Genomic DNA, 11,252 nt, shown 5'->3' on the forward strand with positions numbered 1-11,252 from the left:
GGAGCTCTGGAGGTATGGAGCTATGGAGCCCTGGAGCCCTGGAGCTATGGAGCTCTGGTGCTATGGAGGTATGGAGCTCTGGAGGTATGGAGCTCTGGAGGTATGGAGCTATGGAGCTATGGAGCCCTGGAGCTATGGAGCTATGGAGCCCTGGAGCTATGGAGCTATGGAGCCCTGGAGCTATGGAGCTATGGAGCTCTGGTGCTATGGAGCTATGGAGCTCTGGTGCTATGGAGCTATGGAGCTCTGGTGCTATGGAGCTATGGAGCTCTGGTGCTATGGAGCTATGGAGCTCTGGAAGTATGGAGCTATGGAGCTCTGGAGGTATGGAGCTATGGAGCCCTGGAGCTATGGAGCCCTGGAGCTATGGAAGTATGGAGCTCTGGTGCTATGGAGCTATGGAGCTCTGGTGCTATGGAGCTATGGAGCTCTGGAGCTATGGAGCTCTGGAGGTATGGAGCTATGGAGCTATGGAGCTCTGGAGGTATGGAGCTATGGAGCTATGGAAGTATGGAGCTCTGGTGCTATGGAGCTATGGAGCTCTGGTGCTATGGAGCTATGGAGCTCTGGTGCTATGGAGCTATGGAGCTATGGAGCTCTGGAAGTATGGAGCTCTGGTGCTATGGAGCTATGGAGCTCTGGTGCTATGGAGCTATGGAGCTCTGGTGCTATGGAGCTATGGAGCTCTGGTGCTATGGAGCTCTGGTGCTATGGAGCTCTGGTGCTATGGAGCTATGGAGCTCTGGTGCTATGGAGCTATGGAGCTCTGGAGGTATGGAGCTCTGGAGGTATGGAGCTCTGGAGGTATGGAGCTTTGGAGCCCTGGAGCTCTGGAGGTATGGAGCTATGGTGCTATGGAGCTCTGAAGCCATGGAGCTCTGGTGCTATGGAGCTCTGGAGCTCTGGAGGTATGGAGCTCTGGAGGTATGGAGCTATGGAGCCCTGGAGCTCTGGAGGTATGGAGCTATGGTGCTATGGAGCTCTGAAGCCATGGAGCTCTGGTGCTATGGAGCTCTGGAGCTCTGGAGGTATGGAGCTCTGGAGGTATGGAGCTATGGAGCCCTGGAGCTCTGGAGGTATGGAGCTATGGTGCTATGGAGCTCTGAAGCCATGGAGCTCTGGTGCTATGGAGCTCTGGAGCTCTGGAGGTATGGAGCTCTGGAGGTATGGAGCTCTGGAGGTATGGAGCTCTGGAGGTATGGAGCTATGGAGCCCTGGAGCTCTGGAGGTATGGAGCTATGGTGCTATGGAGCTCTGAAGCCATGGAGCTCTGGTGCTATGGAGCTCTGGAGGTATGGAGCTCTGGAGGTATGGAGCTCTGGAGGTATGGAGCTATGGAGCCCTGGAGCTCTGGAGGTATGGAGCTATGGTGCTATGGAGCTCTGAAGCCATGGAGCTCTGGTGCTATGGAGCTATGGAGCTCTGGTGCTATGGAGCTATGGAGGTATGGAGCCACCAGCCAGCACCCTCCGTGGCTGGATCAATGGAAGTGTTTTAGGTACCAGGCAGCCAAAGGGCCGAGGCCTCACGCTCGACCACGCCGGCGCAGAGTTCCAGCCGCTCGGATAAGCTCTGTCACTCACCCGCCGCGCAGCCACCGGTAACGGGGAAATGTCGCCGCCTTGTGGACACGCCGTTGTAAATGAATGGGCTTTCGCACTTAGTGCAATTTTCGCCAACTCTCTGACAGAGCTATGGAAGTATGGAGCTATGGAGCCACCAGCCACCCAGGCTGGAGCTCTGGAGCTCTGGAGGTATGGAGCTCTGGTGCTATGGAAGTATGGAGCACTGGTGCTATGGAAGTATGGAGCTATGGAGGTATGGAAGTATGGAGCTATGGAAGTATGGAGCTATGGAGCTCTGGAAGTATGGAGCTATGGAGCTCTGGAGGTATGGAGCCCTGGAGCTATGGAGCCCTGGAGCTATGGAAGTATGGAGCTCTGGTGCTATGGAGCTATGGAGCTCTGGTGCTATGGAGCTATGGAGCTATGGAGCTCTGGAGCTATGGAGCTCTGGAGGTATGGAGCTATGGAGCTATGGAGCTCTGGAGGTATGGAGCTATGGAGCTATGGAAGTATGGAGCTCTGGTGCTATGGAGCTATGGAGCTCTGGTGCTATGGAGCTATGGAGCTCTGGTGCTATGGAGCTATGGAGCTATGGAGCTCTGGAAGTATGGAGCTCTGGTGCTATGGAGCTATGGAGCTCTGGTGCTATGGAGCTATGGAGCTCTGGTGCTATGGAGCTCTGGTGCTATGGAGCTCTGGTGCTATGGAGCTATGGAGCTCTGGTGCTATGGAGCTATGGAGCTCTGGAGGTATGGAGCTCTGGAGGTATGGAGCTCTGGAGGTATGGAGCTATGGAGCCCTGGAGCTCTGGAGGTATGGAGCTATGGTGCTATGGAGCTCTGAAGCCATGGAGCTCTGGTGCTATGGAGCTCTGGAGCTCTGGAGGTATGGAGCTCTGGAGGTATGGAGCTATGGAGCTCTGGTGCTATGGAAGTATGGAGCTCTGGTGCTATGGAAGTATGGAGCTATGGAGGTATGGAAGTATGGAGCTATGGAAGTATGGAGCTATGGAGCTCTGGAAGTATGGAGCTATGGAGCTCTGGAGGTATGGAGCCCTGGAGCTATGGAGCCCTGGAGCTATGGAAGTATGGAGCTCTGGTGCTATGGAGCTATGGAGCTCTGGTGCTATGGAGCTATGGAGCTATGGAGCTCTGGAGCTATGGAGCTCTGGAGGTATGGAGCTATGGAGCTATGGAGCTCTGGAGGTATGGAGCTATGGAGCTATGGAAGTATGGAGCTCTGGTGCTATGGAGCTATGGAGCTCTGGTGCTATGGAGCTATGGAGCTCTGGTGCTATGGAGCTATGGAGCTATGGAGCTCTGGAAGTATGGAGCTCTGGTGCTATGGAGCTATGGAGCTCTGGTGCTATGGAGCTATGGAGCTCTGGTGCTATGGAGCTCGGGTGCTATGGAGCTCTGGTGCTATGGAGCTATGGAGCTCTGGTGCTATGGAGCTCTGGAGGTATGGAGCTCTGGAGGTATGGAGCTCTGGAGGTATGGAGCTATGGAGCCCTGGAGCTCTGGAGGTATGGAGCTATGGTGCTATGGAGCTCTGAAGCCATGGAGCTCTGGTGCTATGGAGCTATGGAGCTCTGGTGCTATGGAGCTATGGAGCTATGGAGCTCTGGAAGTATGGAGCTCTGGTGCTATGGAGCTATGGAGCTCTGGTGCTATGGAGCTATGGAGCTCTGGTGCTATGGAGCTATGGAGCTCTGGTGCTATGGAGCTCTGGTGCTATGGAGCTCTGGTGCTATGGAGCTATGGAGCTCTGGTGCTATGGAGCTATGGAGCTCTGGAGGTATGGAGCTCTGGAGGTATGGAGCTCTGGAGGTATGGAGCTATGGAGCCCTGGAGCTCTGGAGGTATGGAGCTATGGTGCTATGGAGCTCTGAAGCCATAGAGCTCTGGTGCTATGGAGCTCTGGAGCTCTGGAGGTATGGAGCTCTGGAGGTATGGAGCTATGGAGCCCTGGAGCTCTGGAGGTATGGAGCTATGGAGCTCTGAAGCCATGGAGCTCTGGTGCTATGGAGCTCTGGAGCTCTGGAGGTATGGAGCTCTGGAGGTATGGAGCTCTGGAGGTATGGAGCTATGGAGCCCTGGAGCTCTGGAGGTATGGAGCTATGGTGCTATGGAGCTCTGAAGCCATGGAGCTCTGGTGCTATGGAGCTCTGGAGGTATGGAGCTCTGGAGGTATGGAGCTCTGGAGGTATGGAGCTATGGAGCCCTGGAGCTCTGGAGGTATGGAGCTATGGTGCTATGGAGCTCTGAAGCCATGGAGCTCTGGTGCTATGGAGCTCTGGAGGTATGGAGCTCTGGAGGTATGGAGCTCTGGAGGTATGGAGCTATGGAGCCCTGGAGCTCTGGAGGTATGGAGCTATGGTGCTATGGAGCTCTGAAGCCATGGAGCTCTGGTGCTATGGAGCTATGGAGCTCTGGTGCTATGGAGCTATGGAGGTATGGAGCCACCAGCCAGCACCCTCCGTGGCTGGATCAATGGAAGTGTTTTAGGTACCAGGCAGCCAAAGGGCCGAGGCCTCACGCTCGACCACGCCGGCGCAGAGTTCCAGCCGCTCGGATAAGCTCTGTCACTCACCCGCCGCGCAGCCACCGGTAACGGGGAAATGTCGCCGCCTGGCGGACACGCCGTTGTAAATGAATGGGCTTTCGCACTTAGTGCAATTTTCGCCAACTCTCTGACTTAGAGCTATGGAAGTATGGAGCTATGGAGCCACCAGCCACCCAGGCTGGAGCTATGGAGCTCTGGAGGTATGGAGCTCAGGTGCTATGGAAGTATGGAGCTATGGAGCTATGGAAGTATGGAGCTATGGAGCTATGGAGCTCTGGAAGTATGGAGCTATGGAGCTCTGGAGGTATGGAGCTATGGAGCCCTGGAGCCCTGGAGCTATGGAGCTCTGGTGCTATGGAGGTATGGAGCTCTGGAGGTATGGAGCTCTGGAGGTATGGAGCTATGGAGCTATGGAGCCCTGGAGCTATGGAGCTATGGAGCCCTGGAGCTATGGAGCTATGGAGCCCTGGAGCTATGGAGCTATGGAGCTCTGGTGCTATGGAGCTATGGAGCTCTGGTGCTATGGAGCTATGGAGCTCTGGTGCTATGGAGCTATGGAGCTCTGGTGCTATGGAGCTATGGAGCTCTGGAAGTATGGAGCTATGGAGCTCTGGAGGTATGGAGCTATGGAGCCCTGGAGCTATGGAGCCCTGGAGCTATGGAAGTATGGAGCTCTGGTGCTATGGAGCTATGGAGCTCTGGTGCTTTGGAGCTATGGAGCTCTGGAGCTATGGAGCTCTGGAGGTATGGAGCTATGGAGCTATGGAGCTCTGGAGGTATGGAGCTATGGAGCTATGGAAGTATGGAGCTCTGGTGCTATGGAGCTATGGAGCTCTGGTGCTATGGAGCTATGGAGCTCTGGTGCTATGGAGCTATGGAGCTATGGAGCTCTGGAAGTATGGAGCTCTGGTGCTATGGAGCTATGGAGCTCTGGAGCTCTGGAGGTATGGAGCTCTGGTGCTATGGAAGTATGGAGCTCTGGTGCTATGGAAGTATGGAGCTATGGAGGTATGGAAGTATGGAGCTATGGAAGTATGGAGCTATGGAGCTCTGGAAGTATGGAGCTATGGAGCTCTGGAGGTATGGAGCCCTGGAGCTATGGAGCCCTGGAGCTATGGAAGTATGGAGCTCTGGTGCTATGGAGCTATGGAGCTCTGGTGCTATGGAGCTATGGAGCTATGGAGCTCTGGAGCTATGGAGCTCTGGAGGTATGGAGCTATGGAGCTATGGAGCTCTGGAGGTATGGAGCTATGGAGCTATGGAAGTATGGAGCTCTGGTGCTATGGAGCTATGGAGCTCTGGTGCTATGGAGCTATGGAGCTCTGGTGCTATGGAGCTATGGAGCTATGGAGCTCTGGAAGTATGGAGCTCTGGTGCTATGGAGCTATGGAGCTCTGGTGCTATGGAGCTATGGAGCTCTGGTGCTATGGAGCTCTGGTGCTATGGAGCTCTGGTGCTATGGAGCTATGGAGCTCTGGTGCTATGGAGCTCTGGAGGTATGGAGCTCTGGAGGTATGGAGCTCTGGAGGTATGGAGCTATGGAGCCCTGGAGCTCTGGAGGTATGGAGCTATGGTGCTATGGAGCTCTGAAGCCATGGAGCTCTGGTGCTATGGAGCTATGGAGCTCTGGTGCTATGGAGCTATGGAGCTATGGAGCTCTGGAAGTATGGAGCTCTGGTGCTATGGAGCTATGGAGCTCTGGTGCTATGGAGCTATGGAGCTCTGGTGCTATGGAGCTATGGAGCTCTGGTGCTATGGAGCTCTGGTGCTATGGAGCTCTGGTGCTATGGAGCTATGGAGCTCTGGTGCTATGGAGCTATGGAGCTCTGGAGGTATGGAGCTCTGGAGGTATGGAGCTCTGGAGGTATGGAGCTATGGAGCCCTGGAGCTCTGGAGGTATGGAGCTATGGTGCTATGGAGCTCTGAAGCCATGGAGCTCTGGTGCTATGGAGCTCTGGAGCTCTGGAGGTATGGAGCTCTGGAGGTATGGAGCTATGGAGCCCTGGAGCTCTGGAGGTATGGAGCTATGGTGCTATGGAGCTCTGAAGCCATGGAGCTCTGGTGCTATGGAGCTCTGGAGCTCTGGAGGTATGGAGCTCTGGAGGTATGGAGCTCTGGAGGTATGGAGCTATGGAGCCCTGGAGCTCTGGAGGTATGAAGCTATGGTGCTATGGAGCTCTGAAGCCATGGAGCTCTGGTGCTATGGAGCTCTGGAGGTATGGAGCTCTGGAGGTATGGAGCTCTGGAGGTATGGAGCTATGGAGCCCTGGAGCTCTGGAGGTATGGAGCTATGGTGCTATGGAGCTCTGAAGCCATGGAGCTCTGGTGCTATGGAGCTCTGGAGGTATGGAGCTCTGGAGGTATGGAGCTCTGGAGGTATGGAGCTATGGAGCCCTGGAGCTCTGGAGGTATGGAGCTATGGTGCTATGGAGCTCTGAAGCCATGGAGCTCTGGTGCTATGGAGCTATGGAGCTCTGGTGCTATGGAGCTATGGAGCTCTGGTGCTATGGAGCTATGGAGCTATGGAAGTATAGAGCTATGGAAGTATGGAGCTCTGGAGGTATGGAGGTATGGAGCTATGGAGCTCTGCAGCTATGGAAGTATGGAGCTCTGGAGGTATGGAGCCACCAGCCAGCACCCTCCGTGGCTGGATCAATGGAAGTGTTTAGGTACCAGGCAGCCAAAGGGCCGAGGCCTCACGCTCGACCACGCCGGCGCAGAGTTCCAGCCGCTCGGATAAGCTCTGTCACTCACCCGCCGCGCAGCCACCGGTAACGGGGAAATGTCGCCGCCTGGCGGACACGCCGTTGTAAATGAATGGGCTATCCCCGGGCGCGCACTTTACGCACGCCCGCCGTCATTCTACCGAGACTAAGTTCCGCCCCGGGGAGGCTGCCTCCTCCCCTCCGCGGCCCGGGGATGCTGCCTCATCCCCGGACGCGCCCTTTACGCACGCCCGCCGTCATTCTACGGAGACTAAGTTCCGCCCCGGGGAGGCTGCCTCCTCCCCTCCGCGGCCCAGGGATGCTGCCTCATCCCCGGGCGCGCCCGCTGTCTTCCGCCGCGGCGTAATTTCTTCAAAGTCCGATGACGCCCCTGGTAGCGGCCCACCCCGGAGGGGGGATGCCGACCGGCCCCCGGAGGTGACACCGGCCGACAAAAGGTTGGATCGAGGGCTGACTCTCAATAGATCGCAGCGATGTAGCTGCTCTGCTACTTACGAGACCCTGACCCAGAATCAGGTCGTATGCAAGTCATTTAGACCTGATAGGCTGCCTCCCTGTCGGAGGTGATAGGGCAGACATTCGAATGAGACGTCGCCGCCGCGGAGGGCCGGCGATCGGCTGGAAGTTATCGAGGATCACCAAGGGAGGCCGGGCCGGACGCGCGGAGGGCCGCGGCGCGGCGCGTGAACGCCGGCGCGACCCCTGGGCCCGCGCGCCCGGGCACCGCGTGGGTTTTGGGTCTGATAAATGCGCGCGTCCCCGGAGGTCGGCGCCCGTTTGCATGTATTAGCTCTAGAATTGCCACAGTTATCCAAGTAACTGAGGAGCGATCAAAGGAACCATAACTGATTTAATGAGCCATTCGCAGTTTCGCTGTACGGGCCGTGTGCACTTAGACTTGCATGGCTTAATCTTTGAGACAAGCATATGCTACTGGCAGGATCAACCAGGTAGGAGAGAGGGTGGCTGGGTAGCGCCTCTCGCTCGCCGGCCCGCCGGAGCGGGGGCTCGCGCGACTGTTTTCCGGACGCCGGCCGCGGTTCGCGGGGGCTCTAGGTGGTCTGAGGCTGCCGCGGGGTGAGATGGATCGGGCTGGACCCGGCGCAGCCGAAGCCGAGGACGCGGAACCTCGAACGCGACCCTCGCGGACCCCTAAACGAGAGGAGCTGCGCCCGGCCTCGTAAGACACCCCCTGTCCGGTGCTGAGTTTGACCCCGACGCCGCTGACCGCCGCCGCCGCCTTGCCGCTAGCCCTCCGCACGTGTGGGGCCGGTGCGCGACCCGTAGGACGGCCGGCAACTCGCTCGTTTGGCGGGGCGATGCAAGGTTAGGCGAACCGGGCGGTAACTCGTGCAGTCGGTTGGACGACTTTGCGGTGGACAGGGTGGTGCGAATCCGGCGGGACGGCCCTTCGATGGAGCCCGCTGCAGGGGGACGTTCGGTGGGTTGAGCCGCGCTCGCCGCGGAACCTTCGAGCGCCGCTACTCAGCAAGTAAACGAGAGGGAGCTGCGCCCGGCCTCGTAAGACGCCTCTTCTCCGGTGCGAGCGCCCCGACGCCGCTGGCCGCCGCCGCCGCCTTGCCGCTATCCCGCCGCGCGTTTGGGGCCGGAGGGCGACCCGTAGGACGGCCCGCCGACTACACGACCGTTTGGCAGAGCGAGTGCAAGGTTAGGCGAGCTGGGCGGTAACTCGGGTTAGTCTGGGGAGACTGGCGGTGGACAGGGGGGCGCGAATCCGGCCGGGCGGCCCCATCGATTAAGCATTGGTAGGGGGCCGAGGATGAGCCGTGCGAAGTGGCCTCGGAGGCGGTCCGTGGGGGACGACGGGGGGGGACGGGCGTCGGCCCTCCGGCCCGAGCAGAGAACGTTCGGTCACCCAGGCGGGAATCTGCGCCCCGGCCCGAGTCGGACTCGGTCGGTGCGGCCCGCTGAGGCCCTCAACTATTCCCGTACGCGGGGGTCGGGAGCTGCGGCGCTGCGCCGGCGACTTACCCGCGCGAGGCACGCACTGCGTGCGGCCAGGATGCGGAGTTGGATCGGCGCTGGTTGGGAACCCTCGGGGAACGAAGGCGGACGGTGGCCAGCCGGCGCCGACGAACCCGTCGGGGAGGGGGCTGGTGGCAGGCGCGATCGGCACTATTGCTGACTGCCGGGAGGGAAGCTGCGCCCCGGCCGAGTCAGACTCAGCCGTTGCGGCCCCCCCGAGCCCGCAGCGCGTAGCGCGGAAGCCATACGCCCCCCCGATGCGGAGCGACAGACGCCCCCGCGACCGCGGTTGGTCGGGAAGGCTTTTCGGATAGAGGTCGGACGGTGTGTGTGGACGGCTTCCCGTGGTGCCGCCGCTATCAAGCCGGAGGGTTTGAGAAACGTCATTCGCAGAAGGACCGGCGCGGCCGGCGGACGCTCGCACGCGCGGCGCCCGACACTCAGCCGCTCGCTCGGCCTCCGTGGATCGTGGCTAGGTGGGATGGATGCTTTTTCCGGGTCGTCTCGGTCTCGCCGCAGTACGGTCGCGCCGGGGCCTGCGGGGCGGCGCGGGGAGCGCCAACATTCGTAGTTGACACTTTGTTTCATTTTATCCGAGCGGGCGGGCGCCTCGAGAGGCGGACCGTCCGGGGCGACTCTCGGCCTTTGTTTAAGGAGCCGGCCGGGCATCACGCTCCTTCCTTGGATGGACAACATTCGTAGTTGACACTTTGTGTCATTTTATCCGAGCGGGCGGGCGCCGCGAGGCGGACCGTCCGGGGCGACTCTCGGCCTGTGTTTAAGGAGCCGGCCGGGCATCACGCTCCTTCCTTGGATGGACAACATTCGCAGTTGACACTTTGTGTCATTTTATCCGAGCAGACGGGCGCCGCGAGGCGGACCGTCCGGGGCGACTCTCGGCCTGTGTTTTCGGAGCCGGCCGGGCCTCACGCTCCCTCCTTGGATGGACAACATTCGTAGTTGACACTTTGTGTCATTTTATCCGAGCGGGCGGGCGCCGCGAGGCGGACCGTCCGGGGCGACTCTCGGCCTGTGTTTAAGGAGCCGGCCGGGCATCACGCTCCTTCCTTGGATGGACAACATTCGCAGTTGACACTTTGTGTCATTTTATCCGAGCAGACGGGCGCCGCGAGGCGGACCGTCCGGGGCGACTCTCGGCCTGTGTTTTCGGAGCCGGCCGGGCCTCACGCTCCCTCCTTGGATGGACAACATTCATAGTTGACACTTTGTGTCATTTTATCCGAGCGGGCGGGCGCCGCGAGGCGGACCGTCCGGGGCGACTCTCGGCCTATGTTTAAGGAGCCGGCCGGGCATCACGCTCCTTCCTTGGATGGACAACATTCGCAGTTGACACTTTGTGTCATTTTATCCGAGCGGACGGGCGCCGCGAGGCGGACCGTCCGGGGCGACTCTCGGCCTGTGTTTAAGGAGCCGGCCGGGCATCACGCTCCTTCCTTGGATGGACAACATTCGCAGTTGACACTTTGTGTCATTTTATCCGAGCGGGCGGGCGCCGCGAGGCGGACCGTCCGGGGCGACTCTCGGCCTGTGTTTAAGGAGCCGGCCGGGCATCACGCTCCTTCCTTGGATGGACAACATTCGCAGTTGACACTTTGTGTCATTTTGTTCGGCCTGTGTTTAAGGAGGCGGCCGTCCTCCACTCGGTCCGTGTTTAAGGAGCAACACTCGCGCTCCGGTTCGGCCTGTGTTTAAGGAGGCGGCCGTCCTCCCCTTGGTCTGTGTTAAGGGCGACACTCGGTCCGTGTTTAAGGAGCCTGGCCCTCGCGCTCCGGTTCGGCCTGTATTTAGGGAGGCGGCCGTCCTCCGCTTGGTCTGTGTTAAGGGCGACACTCGGTCCGTGTTTAAGGAGCCTGGCCCTGACGCTCCTCTCCGGCCTGTGTTTAAGGAGGCGGCCGTCCTCCCCTTGGTCTGTGTTAAGGGCGACACTCGGTCCGTGTTTAAGGAGCCTGGCCCTCGCGCTCCGGTTCGGCCTGTATTTAGGGAGGCGGCCGTCCTCCGCTTGGTCTGTGTTAAGGGCGACACTCGGTCCGTGTTTAAGGAGCCTGGCCCTGACGCTCCTCTCCGGCCTGTGTTTAAGGAGGCGGCCGTCCTCCCCTTGGTCTGTGTTAAGGGCGACACTCGGTCCGTGTTTAAGGAGCGGCCCTCGCGCTCCGGTTCGGCCTGTATTTAGGGAGGCGGCCGTCCTCCGCTTGGTCTGTGTTAAGGGCGACACTCGGTCCGTGTTTAAGGAGCGGCCCTCGCGCTCCGGTTCGGCCTGTATTTAGGGAGGCGGCCGTCCTCCGCTTGGTCTGTGTTAAGGGCGACACTAGTCGTTTTTTCGAAAGTTGACACTTAGTCGTTTTTTTCAAAAGTTGACACTTTGCCGTTTTTTCAGAGAGGTGACACTTTG

This window comes from Syngnathus leptorhynchus, unplaced genomic scaffold (genome assembly GCF_054491065.1).
Source record: "Syngnathus leptorhynchus isolate UIUO unplaced genomic scaffold, UIUO_Slep HiC_scaffold_24, whole genome shotgun sequence".
Taxonomy (NCBI): Eukaryota; Metazoa; Chordata; class Actinopteri; order Syngnathiformes; family Syngnathidae; genus Syngnathus; species Syngnathus leptorhynchus.